The sequence below is a fragment of the Callorhinchus milii genome, unplaced genomic scaffold, assembly GCF_018977255.1.
Source record: "Callorhinchus milii isolate IMCB2004 unplaced genomic scaffold, IMCB_Cmil_1.0 Scaffold3, whole genome shotgun sequence".
In the NCBI taxonomy this organism is placed as follows: domain Eukaryota; kingdom Metazoa; phylum Chordata; class Chondrichthyes; order Chimaeriformes; family Callorhinchidae; genus Callorhinchus; species Callorhinchus milii.
The window spans coordinates 64,935,356-64,954,965 of record NW_024704744.1 but is presented as its reverse complement, the minus strand read 5'-3'; the positions used below and the strand labels follow the sequence as shown (position 1 = coordinate 64,954,965).

At 42.8% G+C, this 19,610-nt stretch overlaps 1 protein-coding gene across 4 annotated transcripts in view; it reads right to left on the bottom strand.

The window, feature by feature from the left end:
- The window catches only part of myo6a (myosin VIa), a 106,961-nt gene extending 87,810 nt beyond the window's left edge, over positions 1 to 19,151 (bottom strand). For 3 of the 4 annotated variants that reach the window (XM_007887882.2, XM_042332924.1, XM_007888030.2), the window contains exons 1-2: positions 19,090 to 19,151; positions 598 to 669 (exon numbers count right to left, since the gene is read on the bottom strand). The gene's annotated coding sequence lies outside the window, so the exon portion shown is untranslated. The remainder of the gene's footprint in view (positions 1 to 597; positions 670 to 19,089) is intronic. The other variant, XM_007887946.2, reaches the window with a different exon arrangement.
- Between the last annotated feature and the right edge of the window lie 459 nt (positions 19,152 to 19,610).

The window sequence follows — 19,610 nt, the reverse complement described above, 5'->3', positions numbered from 1 at the left end:
CTGATAGAGTCTCGGAGTATTTGACTGAGTCAGATTGAGTGTGGCAGAGAGAGATGGAAGGGGTGGAGGTGAAAGGGTAACAAAGCCAGTGGGCGCGACCATGGGGTTGAATTTACACCGATTCCAAAGCCACCAGGTTCCAGCAGATCATTGCACCACACAATAATAATCATCCTTGCATTTGATGTAGTGCCTTATCAAGTTTTTGTGACGTCTTTGGACGACAGCATGTACTATAACATGAAACACAATGCACTGTTGCAGAGATGTCTGAACCATTCTCACTCCTATTACGGCTTTCTACAATAGAATTAGAGCAAACTCCACCCAAAAAAATTCTTTTCTGAACAGGCAAGGAACCTCTTTATCACCTCAACACGCCCTCTCTCAGCTGCAACTGAAAATGGTACAGGGAGTGGTCTGGGTAAAAGGTACAAATGAGCCTCACCCAGCTGAGAGAAAACACCGTGAAGATTAGAAAAAGGAAGACATAAGAAAAGAACTACAATTTTTCAAGGCATTAAAATAAAATTACATAAAACAAAGTTACTAAAGATCAAACACATTTTGCAATGTTGTGCATATTTTTCTACGTACAGATATCTGGTCAGCACCGTCCAGTGGAGGGTTCACTTCCTTATAGACAAGTCCTCGCAATCAGCAAGAAACCTACAGAGAAAGCAGAAAACAGCCCTGCTTACTAACACCACAGAGGAATTTAAAGTCTGTATAAAGTGAGCTGTTTGCACAGTAATTGCCACTGTAGGAGAGGTCAGCTGATATAGTACAAAGCAAAACTACATCATCTTTAAAGTTTAATAAGCACTGAAACAAAAAATGTTCCTGAACATTGTTAATGAAGCACTCACTTCCTTGAGCAAAGGTTAATAATGTCCCACGGGTGGGGTGAAGAGTATGTTTTACATTAAATCTTTCATGCACACCAACTCGGTCTATCTGAAAACCCTGCTGAATCCTTCACAAAGTACCTGTAGGTATTCCCCTTCCACTATGGATTTGAGGTGATCAGTTTTATGCTCTGGTTCTAATAAACTACATTTACACATCAGTAGCTGCCTTTGCACCCTGAGGTTAAACTCCCTGAAGTAAATGCCTCATCATGGCCTATAATTCTGAAACTAGCTCATGCCACAGTCACACAGGATTCGGAAGAACTTCACTGTACCCTCAGCACTGTATGAAGTGTGGAAACAAAACCAAACAAATTGCACGACTTTTCATGTGCGGCATCTTCAGGCTCACCTAAGCAACTTTACAATTAAAACTCAAAATCTATCAACAATCATCGGAGAGGGCATTAACACATTCCCATTAAACCTCAGAAAGTTAAACATTAAACCCTCACAAGCTGTTAACTGCTGAGTTCCACATTGAGAGACCTGATCATTAACCAGTTCGCAATAAAAATAGCAACGTAGCCCAATATATGTCCAATCACCAAGCTATAAACAGCAGGGTCAGCAGCTACCAAACACAGCAGAAGGCTTCATGTATTAGAGCTGTGCTGGACTTGTTCCTCAGCAATCCTCTGCCTCCATGCACTTGTCGTCACAGCTGTTGATCTTTCCAACTTTCACAAAACAACTACCTCATGTTCCCACAAAGAGATTAAAATGAAGATCTGAAAACAAAAACAGCAGCAGCACCTTCATAGATTAACATAGATTCATCCTCCAAAACACTTCATTAAGGCTGAAAAAGATTCAGCTGCTCCACTGCACACCGGCTCACTGTCCCTTCTTTTTAATAAGCAACCTGACACACTTGTGGATGTGTGTGGGTAATTTTATGAACACACCCCCAAGCAAGTTTCCTGGAAAATGCTTCAGCTTTTATTTTCATCAAAAATAGAGAGGAAAATGGGGAGAGAATGAGTGTTGTATTTTCCCAGGAGAGGGAAGAGGGAGTGGTTCAAATATCAAGGCAAGTAATGTGGAATTCCATTCAGAACCAGGGCTGATTTCCAGCTCTGCATGACGGTCTAATCCACCTAACTAATAGGAAGCCAATTCTCAGTATGCCTACAAATACACAGTCACTACACTAGTAAAAACCTAGGAATGTGATGTTTTAACAAAGTGATAAGGTGCTATATCAAATGTAATAATAATTATTATTATTATGTTGCTGGTGCACACATTTTACCACCCTTATGTCCACCGTTCTCTCACCTATCTCTATGTAGGATCTTCTTGACGAGAGATGACATAGAACTGTACAAGATTTTCAAATATTTTAATTTCAGTAAAACTTAATAAATGTGACCGAAACACTGAAAAGTTTAACGTGTCTCTATATTCTGAGCTGCGAGTGCCCTGGAAGCATTTATCTGTGCTGAGATCGGGTTCCAGGCTGCGTAAAATATGGGAAATGTCTTCACTGGAAGAGCTGCATTTCGCCCACAAAATATACAGTCAATTCACTTTATAGTATGTGAAGCACTTTGAGACGTCTCAACAAGCACTATATCAAATGCAAGGGTTATTATTAATGAATAATAATGACCAGTGAATTGGTCAAATGAATAATAATTATATTACAAATAATATGAATCGGAATTGAAGTCAACCTTACAACAACTTGCATTGGTATGGCGCCCCTCATGCAGGGTAGCTTCCCAGAGTGCTTGACAGTGGCAGAGCACGACACTAAGTCGAGGAGAGGTGGGAGGTCACTGTAAGCATGGTCGAAGAGGAAGGTTTTCAGGCACAACCTGAAGATGGCGAAGGAAGGGTAAGGCGGAAGGATAGAGGAAGAGTGTACCAGAGTTTGGGGGCGTAGTGGCTGAAAGTGCAGCCTCCGATGGAGGAAAGGAGGCCACGAGGGACATGCAGGAGGCTGGAGACAGTCGAGCGGAGGCAGCAAGTAATGGATTAGGGAGTAAGCAGGTCGGAGAGGTAGGGAGGTGCCAGGGCATGAAAGGACAGCTGTGGGTCGAACCTGGTGCCTAGATGAATATGAACGATAGACCGGGGAGGTTCAGGAGGTCAAAGACACAGGACAAAAGATGTTAATGGGAGCCAATGAGTGTGGCTTCTGCTTGTCAACGTTTATTTGCAAGTTTGCGCTCATCCAGAACCTGATGTGTGCCAGAGAAGCTGAAAGAACATTGGCGGACCTGGAGTCACAGCTGGAGGAGAAGTAGATTTGTGTGTCATCTGCAAATATGTGGAACCTTAGAAGAAATTAAGTAGGCTCTGAGCTAATAGTAATAAAAATAATAAATAAAACAGCACTGGCTCTTTACCAACTCACAAAGTTGCCTATTTGCATCCTGACAATCCAGTATTTCATTCATTCTACGTGGTACCTGATGGCTTCAATTGTAAATGCCCTCTGGTGACTCAAGCCTGGACCAGTCATCACTGCCCATACTGATAACAATTACAATAAAACATGTTGGGCCTAAAACCAACACTTTCATGGCATCTTAAAAATAGAGAAAATGTGAACCCCCTCCTCAACCATAGTTCCTGTCTACATATTTCAGTTAATAATACTAATTTGATGCAGCACTTTTCATACTGGAAGGATGTCTCAAAGTGCTTCACAGGATTTAAGCATAATGTAAAGCATAGTGACTGTGTTTTTGGAGGCAAATGCAATTTGACTTAAACACACTGCTAGCTGAAGCTAAGTGAAATGAGCTTGGTTGACCATGTGTTCTTTTTACTTTACACATCTCTTAAATATGTCAAGTTCCAGGTAGTAGCATCAAGCAAAAAAAATCAGATTGAGGCAAACCAACACTGAAAAGCGCTCGCTGAACACCCATATCCTATCCCGTTAAAAATACAAACCACACGTAAACATCAGCCTAAGGATTAATTCGACCCCAGGGACATTCAGATCAGCTTGTTATGCATCAGGAGATATTTCATTGACACCAATGGCATCTTCAGTGATATAGATGGAAGAACCAATCTCTCATGTCAACTATAATGACTGATACCTTGAACCATTTGGTAGTAAATGTTTAAGAATTTTTGAAATTATGTAAATGAGTTACTTACTGTATGTATATCATTGTATTAGAAGTTCCTTCTAACTTGATGCCACATGGTAAACAGAAATGTTAACTTGATAGAGAGGAGGACTGAATGAAGAGCAGAATCCAAAGGGAGCCAGAGTAGATAATTGAAGGGAACATTTAGTATCTGAACTGACTGGATCAGATTGATTTGAATGAAGCGAACGTTTAAAAAAGTAAAAATAAAGTGCCCACAGAGTGAGCTGTTTGTAAGACTATCCTAATGGGGGAGGGAGATTAATACCCAGTGAGGTGAGAGAGAGTAATGAGTCAATACTGTGTGGTGGATTTGGTGATCATTCATTGAGTTCTGCAGCATTCCAGGATCTAGTTAATGATTGAATACCCTCCCTAGCTTATCAATGGGGTTTTCAAGGCCCAGACTGCAGTATGGGATCCCTCCCACTTGCCAAATCCTGATAGGATGATTCCAGCTGCACAACAGTAGGAAGCCAACAGCCTACCGTAATGGTAAAAGTCACACTTTTAGGTGGTTCAATACCAGTAGTATCCCCTGCCTCCCTCCTCCCATCCCCCATGTACACTTTGGTGTTTGACAAAGTCCGACGAGTAGGGGGGTTTGCTAACTCACCTCTCACCAGACTTCCCAACTCTTCCCTCCACAAGCTTCAGATTTTTCAGAACTCTGCAGCTTGTGTCCTCTCCCGCACCAGGCTCCGTAACCCCATGACCCCGTAGGGTCTTGGGATGTTCTTACAAAAAGCTCATGTAAATGAGTTATATAAATGCAATTTGTTGTTACTGTTTCTAATGCTTTGGCTTCTGCCAACCAGCACCTGTATTCTCTGGCCCTAGGCAGGTGGGGTGTTTTTTTCCCTTCAGGAGAGATCTAGAAACAGAAACTACGCTTTGGTGAGTCCTCAGCAAGTGGAATTGAAAACTTTTAATCGTAGTGAGAGGTTTCTGGGTGTGTCAGAGTCATAGTTTTGTGCTCTTTATAATTCCAATGCTCTAATTGTCATTTTTCACACAATAATTTCATAAATTCATATAGCTCTTCAGGCAATGCTGTATTTAATTATTCCAGTGGTGTTTCGGTCAATCTTTTTGTGAGTAACATTGATCCTTTTTTGGTTAGCAAACGACAACCCATCACCATGCTTCAGAGATCGAAACCAAACTGAAACTTCCTATATAACCTATTAACATCAAACTGAAAGTTCGGTATGTGTGTGTCACCCATACATGTAAATGTGCACACCTTTGCTAACTTAATTCCTGAGGGATTAAGCACAGTTTGGCTTCAGCTAAGGTTTGGGGGACCCCAGAGTGTACATAGTTGGGAGTTTCATTGTGAGGACTATCTGGAAAGCACTGTTGCAAGCTTCCCAGTGCTGGTCCCTCTAGGATAACCCTAAATGTAGGGCTTTGGTTTGCTGGGTTAACAATAGCCTAGTAGAAAAATTCTGCCCCTCAAATCCCGCCATTGAGTCCGTCTGTCTGGTCTATCATTGGAGTACTGATATTGAGTCAGAAAAATTCAGTCGTGTTTTGGAAGCTGGGCTTGTTTTACAATCTGCCAAGCATGGATCCAGCTCAGCCCCAAAGAGACCTGTTACCTCTTCTCGCACCGCCCCAGAAGGATTGGCAATCCTGAAGGTGGGAAGGGAAGAGTAGATAAACATTTCCTGTTGAGCAATGGGTTACATTTAATCCTGGCTGCTTGATTGAGAGGATTGAATACACTACTCCCGTTCCTGACATATCAGTGTTTGGTTTTCAGTGTCTGAATTCTTATCCTTTGTATTAATGTAGTCTCAACAAGGATGCTAACAGACACCACAGCACTACACATAAGGCGATACTTCAATGTTCACTGTCAGTGCTACGTCATAGACCAAAAGGTGGCATGAAAATACTTTCCAATATTTTTATTTATTGAAGTTAGTTGTGATAATGTAACATTATGTTTCATAGTTGCTGAAAAATTTAAAGTCCAACTAAGCTATGACTAACGGTCAATCACACTCATGAAAAATCAGACTTTAAATGGGGCTGACTTGTAATACAAATTAATGTCCTTTGGCATTATAGTGGGGATGCCATGTATTGCAAATTAAGCAGCTTCGCTTGTAGCACTGGTGTGGAACTATGCTGACCAGAAGTAAAGCATACCTGCTTTCCGTCACTGACTATCCAGCTTCCTGTGCTAAAAATGGCTGCCATCTGGGATCTGGGTCATCATATTACTGCTGATATCACTTCCTGCGCATTGAAGCATCGCAAATGTCACTCCCTTCAGCAGCAACCTGACAACCTGGATTGTCGGTCGTTTTCTCGCGTTTACTTAACATCGCCACTGAGATATTGGACCCAGACCACCATGTTATAATGCGGTTGCACTGTATTTCCTAATGGGATTCCTTAATAAGAAATCTATGTTGCACAGACAAAATCTGCATCTGGAGCAGAGTTCCCCAGGTTGACGGGATGTCAAATCAAACAGAATTCTAAGCAATCTTGTTAAAAAGCACTGAAATTAGGCCTCAACCAAGAAGAGCAGTCACAGTCTTTTAGGGAATCGAATTATGACCTGCAGTTTGAATTCTCATCTCGTGACACTTGCTTCCCTACAGGGAACCTTAACAGGCCCTATTTTATTTGATCTCAACCAAAACACCAGTGGTAGGTATCTACCAGAGAACAGATACAATAGAAAATTACATTTATATAGCGCCTTTCATGTCGAGAGGACACCCCAAGGCGCTGGACAGTCAGGGATTTGGACCCGAGCTGGGGGTCGGGATTGGGGAGGGTGGAGGGCAGTGGGGGTAGGAGGATGGCCAAAGGCGCGGTTGAAGAGGAGGGTTTTGAGACGTGCCTTGAAGGAGGCAAGAGAGGGAGGGAGGCGAAGGGAATGTAGGATGATGTTCCAAAGGGTGGGGGCAGAAAAGCTGAAGCCTTGCTCCCTTTACATACCATTCAAACATGCCGCTGGGTGTCTGACACACACAAAACCCCATCTCTATGGTACATAAATAGTTAATTTCCAGGACGGCACTAAAGCCATAAAGAAAGAACCCATAAAGGATGAAATTCATAGGATTAGTAAACCTTACTAGTACTGCAACTTCAAATACACATTGGTTCCAACAAAGCTAATAATAGCAATTGATCAGGGTCAGTCAGTTCAGTTATGTTTCATAGGAGAAAATCTTACATTTTTCCTTCATTGTGTCAGCAACAAAGGCAATACTGGTGCAGAAATATGTCAGGTAAGGTAAAGTTTCCTGACCCATGAACTCTGCAGAAACCCTCAAAATCAACCCTCAGGGAAAAACTCCATTCAACAAATGTCATCCCAGCTCAAGTCAAATATTATTATAATAACCATTAATATAAGTCATGGCAACCATATTTCATGTTGGAAACAAAATATCAGAAGATGAGATTTTACAGAAGAACGTTCACTCAATGAATTAACCACATTAGTCAAATGAAAGAATCACATGAATTTAGTATATTTTACAATCACTTCACCATGCTCACATATGGTTTTGTTTTTTCTCCCAAATGCACTCAAGGAGTTAATTTCCATAATATTTTCTTTAGTGGATAAGTCACATGTCTGAGCTAAAAATAGGTTGCTCACGATTGCAACAAAATATGTAGTCAAACCCTGCCTTTCAGCAACTGAGTCATATTTCCATTTCAGACATTCAGTACAGGGCTGTATATGCTCTACTACTGCCCTGGTCACCTCTATTGTCTTAAAAAATTGAATATTTTCCAATTGTAGTTTTCTACAAAATCACCACACCTTCCTTAATACACATTCCTTCTTCATCATCAAGCCACACTGTCACAAGATATAATTACAAAAAAATCCTGTAATACTACATCTCAGCAAATGTTGCTGTCAATGTTGACAGCCAAATCCAAATGTTAATTCATGTAGAGACCATCTACCATTAGAATTGGGTATGTCAGCTACACCTTTCAAAAGAATCTCAGAACTGAAGCGGCAGGTACCAACCTAGTGAATGAGGAAATATTTTATATAACCTAAAAGCACTGCATTAAAAGCATTGCAATGATCCTTGCATTTGATATATCACATCGTCGAGACATCTCAAAGTGCTTCACAAGTTATACTCTAAAGTGGTGTGACTGTGTGTATTTTGTGGGAGAATTGTGGAAAGTTAAAAATTAAATGCACTTAAGGATGTCATGCAATTCATAATTAGGAGACGCTGAATTTATTTGAACACGTAATCTTCTCTAACTATCCCTCTTGCTCCCAGATTATTTGCTCCAAAAGAAAACATCCTGGGAACGAGCAGGGAACTGAGATCAGAGTAGACTCTTCCTGTAGAGGAATTGACAGGAGCACAAGCCTGGATAGCAGCAGGACCTTCTCTGTACTGTTTCACTCCTGGTGAAAAGGAAGCAGCCATGACCATCATTTCTACGACGATACAAATAACTCTTATGATATGGTAAAGCAGAAATGTCTTACTGTTAAAAGCCACCACTTGCTGGGCAGCTGCTTATCCTCATCTAGTGAGAGAATCTTATTTTTTATAGTAGTCCTTTGATTTGATATAGTGTCTTTCTCAAAATAATTCCCAGGATTTATATTTACAAATTGGCTGCCGCATTTGCCTGCAGATACACGTTAAAGAATATCTTGTGAAGTTCTTTAAGACATTTCAGTAATGTGATAAGGCTCTTTGATAAATTCAAGAGTTACCATTGCCATTCTCTATGAAGGTGGGGTGCAACCTGTTCCCAAAGCTCGTCACCCGAGGTGACCTGAAAGCTTATAGATTGAACCCATCTAACATGTTCCTTACCTTCTCAAATAACATGCCCTGGGGATCTGGATCTCATTGAACAGGGAACTCTATGGCTAATTCCCCTTCCTTCTACTCAAGTGGCTTAGCACACCAGCAAATGCCTTGTATATTTTAGAAAGAACTATTAAAGCCCCTCTCCCACCCCATCCTAAGAATTAATACCATCTAATATTCAGAATGATTAGTATAGTATAGTATAGTATTCCCTTGTAACAATAAGAAAACTCACTATTTATTCATTTCTAAGCCAAACTGGGAAGCAATTATTTGAGCCATTTGTTACAAAGCCGGGAAAGTAAAGAGAAGGCCAATAGTACAACAAAATAACACTGCTGAAAGACTTAAAGGAAATGAGAGTTGGATCAGACAAGGAGACATCAATTCATATCACCAGCTATCACAACACTGATGTTACATTCACAATGAAATAGTTACTTTAGTAACTATTAGTTACTTTAGTGTTTATCTATCTCACACTCAATGCCAATAAACACTTATCCACGCTTTTGTTACCTTTGCTTAGACTTTTCTGGTGCACTCTTTGCTGGTCTCCCTAGCTCAATCATTCTTAACTCCACCATCCATATCCTCACCCACACCAACATTCAAATGCCTGTCACCCTAGTCCTTGCCAGGCTTCACTGTCTTCCAGCAGATAGATTTCAAGATTCTCACCCTCACCCCCCTAAGCTCCAGATCTCCCTTTCTCTCTGATCTTCTCCTACCCCACTCCACTGCTCACCACCTCTACTCAGCTAACTCAAGCCTGTTGTGCATTCTCCGCACCTCTAATCTTGGGAACTCCATCCCTCTATCCCCTATCTGTCTTTAGGTCCCAGCTCAAAATTTAGTGCTTCAGATACCCCTACTGCAACCTTTACTGGCCCTCTCCCATTTGTTTAGAATCCAACCCCATCCTTGTAACCACTCTAGACATTACCCTATGTTAAACTGTTGTGGTTTTCTATATGAAACCTTTTTGTACTTAGCATTTTGTTTAAACGGCTAAAAAAAGGATTAGGGTGAGTTATGAGCAAAGAAACCACTGTCGGGCGATCCCAAAGTACTAATCCTGCACAGTTCTCTCTTCAATCCCTCAAATAAAATCTAGTTACTTCTTGAATTAGCTCCACCATCTCCCTGGGTATAATGTTATAGCTTATGCCATAATGATTATCTTCTACATATGTGTTTAACCGTCACAAATTAAACCAGAGATTGCCAATGGCAGATCACTTTGTCAAGGATGGAGGATGATAAGCATTTCACAAGAACAGGAAAAAGACTAGTCCAACTCCACACTCAAATTGAAATCGCATCATTGGAATTGTCTTTAAGGTTTAAGAGACAATGCTATGTTTTTGGACAAGAACAACTAGAGTTTTTTTAAATAAACTAACCAAAAAGGAATGAATTATAGATCAAACAACCTCCCTCCACAACCACAAAATTCACTTTTGAACAAAATCATAATTTTAATATCCCTACTACCCCAATTATTCAAATCAAAACATTTCCAAATATCTCGGGCAGATGCAAATACAACGTGACTTTATGTGAACAGTGATTTGCATGCCTGACTTGACTTGGCTGCTGCGTTGTTCACCGCACCAAAACTCCCTTCATTATATAGCTTTCCCTTGGGTATGAAAGCTCTCAATAAATGTAACTGAGGATTGAGGTAACCTTGTCCATCTCCTGCTGCTGACCCAGAGACCAATCACGTTCTGGCTTGGTGTCACACACAGACTTTTATCAAACATTGTAAATCATGCCACAGTTGTAGTTTCTGTAGTCAGGGCAAAAACCTGACTTCCTGAACTCATATTCATGAGTCCTGTAGCTCAGTGGTTAGAGCACACGCCTCACAAGCGAGAAACCCCACAGGGAGGAACATTGGGCAAGTTTCCTTACTCCACACGCCTCTGTTTACCAAGCAGTAAATAGGAACCTGGTTGTTATTCGATTGTTGGATTGCTTGTCCAGGGGTAAATAATTCCTTCAAAAAAATAATAATAAATTGGTCAATCAATCTACGATTGCTTGTGGGACACTGCTGCGCGCAATTGGATGTCATTTGTGACTTTCACAAGCGCAGTCTCTGTACTGTGAGCGGTAACCGGACTGGAGGGGTTCGAAGAGGGAGTGGGAGGAGAGGTGTGTGAGGAGTTGATTGGCAACAACGCATTCTAGGACTTTTGCGAGGAAGGACAGGTTAGAAATAGGGCGGTAGTGGTTGGGGTTTGAGGGATCCAGGCAAGGTTTCTTGAGGAGTGGGGTGATGACAGCAGTTTTGAGGGGGGCAGGAACTGATCTGGAGGAGAGGGACTGGTTGATGATGTCAGCCAGTAGTGGGCAGAGGAGGGGGAGCTGGGTGACCATCAAGTTGGTGAGGAGGCGGTCGAGGCAGCAGGTGGTGGGTTTCATGGAGATGATGGTGGGTGAGAGGGAGGAGGGAGAGATGGGGAGGAAGGAATGTAGGATGGGGGTGGTGGTAGGAGCAGATGATGGGGAGGATGAGGGGGACAGAGAGGGCATGGTGGTGGTTGACAAGAGGCAGGTGGATGAGGCTGCCTGGCGGATGTTGTGTATTTTAGATGAAAAGAAGTCCATGACCTCCTCGCACTTGGCATTGGATGCGAAGTTTGAGGAGGCCTGAGGGGGGGCACGGAGGAGACAGTGGGTTGTGGAAAAAAAGATTTTTGGGCTGTGTTTAGCCTCCAAGATGATGTTGGAATAGAAGGCCATTTTTGCCCGTGTCAAAGAACAGCGGTAGCTGTGGAGATGCTCGAGCCACAGTTGGCAGTGAACTGTCAGGCCAGTTTTCTGCCGTCTGTGCTCGAGCAGCCGGGTTTGGGTTTTTTGGCGGCGGAGATGGTTGTTGTACCAGGGGATCGGGTGGGTTTGGAGATGGTCCTGGATTTCAGGTGGACGAGGGAGTTGAAGGTGGAGGAGAGGCGATCATGGAGCAGCTGGACGGCTGCTTCAGGTTCTCCACGGGTGGAAGGCCAGACGGATAGGATATTTGAAGATGAGAGGGCCTTTGTGAGGGTCTCAGGCGATAGCCTTTTCCAAGGACGGTAGAGGATGGTTGAGAGCTTGGTGGAGGAGAGAGGGATGTGAGAGGAGAAGCAGATGAGGAAGTGGTCCGAGATGGCCTTGTCCACTGTGCTAAGATGGGAAATGTCAAGGCCGTGGGTGATGACGAGGTCAAGGGCATGACCACGGTTGTGGGTTGGTGAATTTATGTGGAGGGTGAGGTTTAGGGAGGAGAAAAGAGCAGTGAAGTCGGCAGATGTGGTGCAAGGGGAGTTTAGGTGAAGGTTGAAACCGCCGATTATGAGCAGGCGCTCGGAGCAGAGGGACAGTGAAGAGAGGAGAGTAGAGATGTCTGTGCAGAAGGAATCTGGGGGCATAGGGGGGCGGTAGGCAAGGAGGAACACACACACACACACAGGGGAGATAATAAACAGATTTATGATTTGAAGCCTTTCGCACACTGGGAATTTGTAATCGTTCATTCTTATCTTTTTTGTGTGTTACACCATCATTCAAAATTAGAAGTATCACAGGAGGAGCAAAGGTGAATAAATGTTACCAGGGTAAACAAACTAAAAGCTGGAGGATCTAATCTACTCATGACAGCCTTCACTTTTCTATACGTTTGATCCCCGGAGGCCAGATTTCCTGCCACAGAAAAGCAGCAAACATCCCACTTGTGTGATACTTCTCACATAATACACGGCATAATATGGCTAAGCAATGTACGGTTACCATCATATTGGAGTAAACGAGGAAACACCTCACCGAATAGAAAGTAGAAAAGTACATAGTAATAATAACAATAATAATCTGGGACTCACAAGCACATATAGATAAGGACAATCAGTTTAACAGACTAGATATTAACCATAAAAACAAAATACATTCTACATGCAGTATTATTGATGTGGCTCTCCCAAGTGATTGCAATGTAAGAAATAAGGAACTGGAGATGATCAGGAAATATATTGATCGACAAATTGATTGCAGACCTATGTGGCAGTAGAAAACATAGGTTCTATAACCATCAGTGCAACTGGGACTGTTGATAAGACTGTTCAGAAATAACTTGACAAAATACCTGCTGAACCAAATATCAACCTTCTGCAAAAAGTAGCTATTTTAGGAAGAGATCTCAAAGTGCTTCAAAGAATTCACTGTCAAGTGTAGTGACTGGGTATTTTGCAGGCAAACAATGGAAAAGTGGAAATGGATGGATGCTTTTAACTGTATGAAAATAGTGCTGCACTTTGCACTCTTTCTTTTTATTAATCCATTTCACCTCAAGGGCTAGCACGAACACTGTGGCATACACTTCATCTGTTCCTCTCTGTTTGTAATCAGTGACAATAGCCATATGTGCCACCAGAAAAGAGTACAAAACAATCACAATAAATCCAGATCTACCATAATGCAAAGAATTGTTGATGTTCTGGGTGAATGGCTATTTTTGTTACAATTCTTTGGTTAGACCGTTTAAATAAAAAGTTTTAACATTACGACAATTACTATAGCTGCGGTCTTGGGGATGGCACATTCTACACAAAACAGATTGACAACTGACAAATGTTAAGAGTTCTGATAGTGGGGGCGCATTTTCAGATGGAAAACATTTTCCTAGGAAAACCAAACAATATCACTCACGATATCCGCTGTGTAAAGAAAGATCTCTAAAATCAATTGCTTTGTTGAGAGTCAGTTTGAGTAATGACCTCATTTGGGGACATGCAGCAGTAGCCTCAGGAAGGATAACAACAGGGACAAAGAGGAAAACGGCAGGGAGGGAAGCAGTATCCTAAGGACAGGATGTGACCCAGCATAACTCTTTAACACACAGCATTTTCCCCTTTTACAAAACAGGTAATGTTAATGCCAGTCAGGAGACGGTATCCTCGGCTAAAAAAATCCTGACACGCCATTTTTGCCCATAACCCTAGTATTCATTTAAGGAGATATGACTTTAACGTCTGGTAAAATACGTCCAGAATAACAGAATGCATACCTTCTAATTCATTTATTTCAAACAATGTCCATTCATAGATGCGGACTATGGGAAATTACTGCATTTGCGAAATTTGCTGATTTACAGATTGACAATAATATTAGGAAAATTAACCCTGCCCCAAAAACTTTTGACACTTTCTTCCCTGAAAGAGAACTTAAAAGATGCTTCAAGTTCACATTTCAGTAAGCGAGCAATTCAAAGGTTGAGGGGCTGCATTGGTAGCTCAGTTGGTACACGCACCACTTAGCATGACAAAGAGATATGCAGTCCAGGAAGACTCTAGGTTTCATCCAGTGTCTGTTCTGCGTTAGCTGATAATAATATAATAATAATAATCCTTGCATTTGATATAGCGCTTTTCACGTCGGGAGGACGTCCCAAAGCGCTTCACAGAACACACACTGTAAAGTGAATTGACTGTATATTTGTGGGCGAACGCGGCAGCCAATTGCACACAGCAATGTCCCACAAACAGTTGTAGATTGAAAATGACCAATTTATTATTGTTTTGGGTTTTGGAGGGATTATTATTAGGCTCTGTGTGGAGTAAGGAAACTTGCCCAAGGTTTCGCCCTGACCGGCCTGGAATTGAACTAATGAGTTAGTCTGTCAGCTTGGCTCAGAGATAGCACTCTGACCTCTGGGTCAGAAGGTTGTAGATTAAAGTCTCATGTCAGGATATATATATATATATATATATAAAAATTTACCTTGACACTCCAATGCTGTGCTGGGGGTGTGCTGCATTGTCAGAGGTGCTGCCCTTCAGATGAGATGTTAAATCAAAGCACCGTCTGCCTATTCAAAATTCTCATGGAAAGAGAGTTTCTCCCCGTGTCCTGACCAACAATCCCCTGAATAAAATTGGTCATTGACTTCATGGCTGTTTGTTGGACATTGCAGTGCACATTTTGGCTGCTGCTCGCCCACAAAACACACAGACACACCACTATTCAGTATATCCAGTGAAGTGCTTTGGGATATCCTTCTGACCTGAAAGGTGCTACACCAAATGTAAGGATTATTATTGTTATTATATTACTATTATTATGATCATCCTAATAACCATGGCATTAGTCACAGCTCTGAAAAATGTATATGTACTAATGTTAGGTGAGGATGAGATCACACAGGGCTGTGGTACCAACCTTTGTAATCTTGTATCTGATTGATGTTAAAGTACTCATTCAGCAGCATAAAGGTGAAGAAATAAAAGAAAAAGAAAAAACTGCCACTGCCTCTCCCCTCAGGCCGCCAAGACCCTCATTCATACATTCATCACATCCAGGCTTGACTACGCCAGCACCCTGCTCACCAGACTTCCTAACTCTTCCCTCCACAGGCTACAGATTATTCAGAACTCTGCAGCTCACGTCCTATCCTCTGGCTTGCTCCACGTCCCTGCCCTGCCTGCCCCACTATTGGTGGTCAGGCCTTCAGCTTTTCTGCCACCACCCTCTGGGAACTTCATCTCACAATTCCTTCGCCTCGCCCCCCCCCCCCCCCTTGCCTCCTTCAAGGCTCGTTGCAAGAATTTGCTCTTTAACCATGCCACCTTCCCATCCTCCACCCCTCTTGATTCTACCCCCAGCTCGGGTGTAAACCCTTGACAGTCCAGCGTCTTGGGACATCCTTCCAACATGAAAGGCGCTATATAAATTTGTTGTTGTTGGTTCCATTCTATGTTTGGAAGCAGGTTGGACGACATTTGTGATCTGATCACTGGGATCAGGTAAGCATGATTACAAGAAGCTCTACATACAAGTGCATGTGCTGAGCCCCATTCCAGAACCAAATCTGGAAAAATGCCTCACTAGAAAGTGTTCCAAACTTCATTTCAACAGGTTTTAAGTTTGAATCAAGAACAATACTTGGATTGCAACACCCGATACAACCAGATTGCGAAACACAACAAATACCATTCCTATCATTTCCATTAAATTACACACAGGATTTACAAGAATTGAAAATGCATTAAAAACACACTTTTTTTTAAGAAAAGGATTTACAGCTTGCATCTCACAGATGAAAAAAAAACTCATATTATTTAAGTCAATCACTCCAAATAATAGTTGCCATATACATCCTTTAAAAAGGCATTTATTTATTAAGATTTTTATTTTGTTCCCCTCGCTCGTTCCATTCAACCCTGCTTTAGATATTAATAAATCATCTCCTCTTTTAGGCTCCTGGTGCATGGCTGAGCAGAACTGTGAAAGGTTTGTAAAATAACCCTTGTGCAAGTTTTCCAGTTTTGACAAGTGTGCATACCTGAATAGGAGTGATACTATCTTCTTTCAGTGCTGTTAATCTCTTTAGAACTGAAACTCTAATTTGCATTGCCTCATACAGATTCTATCCCCACCTTGAATTTGGTCAAAGTACACGTCACACCTGTTTGGAGGCAACCTTACCAAATTGAGAACTAAGAATTATGCAGCTATGAAACAATAAAGAAATTGTTCTCTATACAGTAAATTGCACACCAATTTCAACTGTGCTCCACCAAGCAATAAACAATACCTCAAAACGCAGATAGGAGCAAAATGTATCGACACTTTACATTTAGTTTGATACAAAGCGTAAGTAAGTAACGCTTCTTAGGATAGTACTGATCATCTACTACTAGATGCGAGTTGAGTATATACTGTATAATCTCAAGAGATGAAAAAGTACTTTAGCACTCTTAAATGAAGTCAAATAAATCTGTTGCTTCAATCAAAATGTTAAATAGATAATCTGAATGTTCTGCCTCATTTCAAAGCTTGAACCTCCCCTCTTTTTGAAGAATGGCGCAAAATTGTAATAAAATGGTTACAATTGGATTTACTCAAGTTCAGCTGTTCAATGCTAATTCAAAGTTTACAGATTTGCAGCTCTTCACAACTGTACATTGATGCCTGCTTCCAGTTAGAATTATTTACATGCATTTTGAAATATTAAACCGAGGTCCCGTCTGCCTGTTTAAGTGGACGTTAAAGATCCTGCCACACTATTCAAAAAGAGAAAGGGAACGTCTCCAGTGACCTTGCCAATAAATAAATAAATTAAATAAAAGTGGTCATTCATTTCATGGCTGTTTGTGGGATATTGCTGTGTGCAAATTTGCTGTTGCATTTGCCCAGAAATACACAATTATTTCACTTCGCAAGAAAATCCTGTGAAGGGCTTTGTGTTGTCCTCCCGACGTGAACAAAATGTAAGGATTCTTATGAATCTAAGGTGCCTCAGGTAATAAAAATGAAGTTAATCAGTACAGAAAATTATGATAGACGGTAAATCATACCGAATTCCCAGTACTTTGCAGCTATTGTTGATATACAATCGTAAGGTTATGAATCATCTATGCCCACTTTGCATATCATTCTAAAGATTTAAAACCAATCCAGTTTTGTGTTGCAACCATTGCGTCAAATCCATTTGGTTTCTCCTGACACAGATGCTTCAATGAAGTGAAAATATTTATTTTTCAAAATAGTCGCAACGCTCTGCTTTTTAAAACAATTCTTGATATTTGAAACAAGCATAACAAATGTATCCTTTTTCGAGCAGTGAATTAATCCACCCCAACTGAACAACTGCAACTTGCATTGATAGAGCTCTACACTTGGGTGTGAAGGTACCAGAGAGATTGTTATCCACATTCCAAAACTGGTTTTGGAGGATGGATAAATATTACCTTGAACCTTTTCTGAAAAACGCCAATTTCAACAAGCAAACTTCAATAGCTTTCATTGTGGAGTCCTGTAGCTCAGTGGTTAGAGCACTCGCTTTGCAAGTGAGAGACCTGAGTTCAATTCCAGGCAGAGGGCGAAACCTTGGGCAAGTTTCCTTACTCCACACAGAGCCTAATAATAATCCCTCCAAAACCAAAAACAATAATAAATTGGTCATTTTCAATCTACGACTGTTTGTGGGACATTGCTGTGCGCAATTGGCTGCCGCGTTCGCCCACAAATATACAGTCAATTCACTTTACAGTGTGTTCTGTGAAGCTCTTTGGGACGTCCTCCCGACGTGAAAAGCGCTATATCAAATGCAAGGATTATTATTATTATTATCTCGTCTTAGCAAAACCAACGAAAGCAAAATAGGAGGCAATTTGAAACACAGCATTCACCCAAAGAGAAGCCCAGACAAGCTGCTCAAATTTGGACAATTTATATGCAGCCATTTCAAGGTATTTTTTAATGAATTACAAAAATAAAAATCTTTTAACTCTATGCGGTCCTTCAAGCAAAGGTACACTTGCAATCGACCCAATTCTTGATCATGTGAATTGACACAGGCCCACGAGGACATTTTGGCTGTTGCAAAAGCTCCTTGTGTCAAGACTTGTACTGAACAAACCCAATACAGTGTTTCAATCAGACTCCAGAGGCAATAAATACTCTGTTAAGAGGGGTTCATGATCACCCTCAGTGGTTAACAGGGTACTGTATATACACAATAAGTACAAACAGACTCAAAGTCCTCCGATTCTCGCAGACAGTTTCAAAGTTATATGTCAGACTGATTAGGAAGGAACACTCCTGCAGTGTGAGCAGCACAGCTCTCTCCCTCTGTCTGTCTGTGTCAGGGCGAGGAGTAGCAGCCGAGCCTGTCCCGGCTGTCGCTCTGCCTCCAACCAGCCCCGGGCCAGGAGACTCTGCCTGGGGCTGCACTGACTCCAGGGCTGACTCTGGCTCTGTCTCTGTCTGTGGCTCTGTCTCTGGCTCTGTCTCTGGCTGAGGCTGTGTCTGTGTCTCTGTCTGTGTCTCTGTGTCTGTCGGTGTCTCAGGCTGTGTCTCAGGCTGTGTCTGTGTCTCAGGCTGTGTCTCAGGCTGTGTCTGTGTCTCAGGCTGTGTCTCAGGCTGTGTCTGTGTGTGTCTGTCCGTGTCTCTGTCTGTGTCTCTGTGTATGTCTGTCTGTGTGTCTGTGTGTCTGTCCGTGTCTCTGTCCGTGTGTCTGTGTGTCTGTCCGTGTCTCTGTCTGTCTGTCTGTCTGTCTGTGTGTCTGTCTCTGTCTGTCTGTGTCTGTGTCCGTGTCTGTGTCTGTGTGTCTGTGCCCCCCCCCCCCGCCCCCGGGACTGACTGCAGTGCCGGTGTTGGTGTTGGTGTTGGAGCCGCTCAGAGGTCTCGGGACAAATCCCCAAAGTTTACAGCAGCGGCGGCGCAAACCCCGACTCTTACCGTATAACCGCAGCTGCCGGTCCCGCCCGGTGCCGCCCGGTCCCTGCGCCCCGCCCGGTGCCCGGTGCCCGGTGCCCGCCGTGTGAGTGTGTGTGAGTGTGTGCGAGGCAGTGTTTGCCGGATAGAGGCAGTGAGTGGCTCCGCCGCCGCCCCCCAGTGCCGCTCCTCCTCGGCCGCTCCCGCACTGCCAACCGCCTGACGTCAGCAACACCGAGACCCGAGCAGCCAAACCTGCAGCTGCTACTGCCGGGCACTGGGGGCAATACACAGCCACTGCCCCACACCGGGCACTGGGGGCAATACACAGCCACTGCCCCACACCGGGCACTGGGGGCAATACACAGCCACTGCCCCACACCGGGCACTGGGGGCAATACACAGCCACTGCCCCACACCGGGCACTGGGGGCAATACACAGCCACTGCCCCACACCGGGCACTGGGGGCAATACACAGCCACTGCCCCACACCGGGCACCGGGGGCAATACACAGCCACTGCCCCACACCGGGCACCGGGGGCA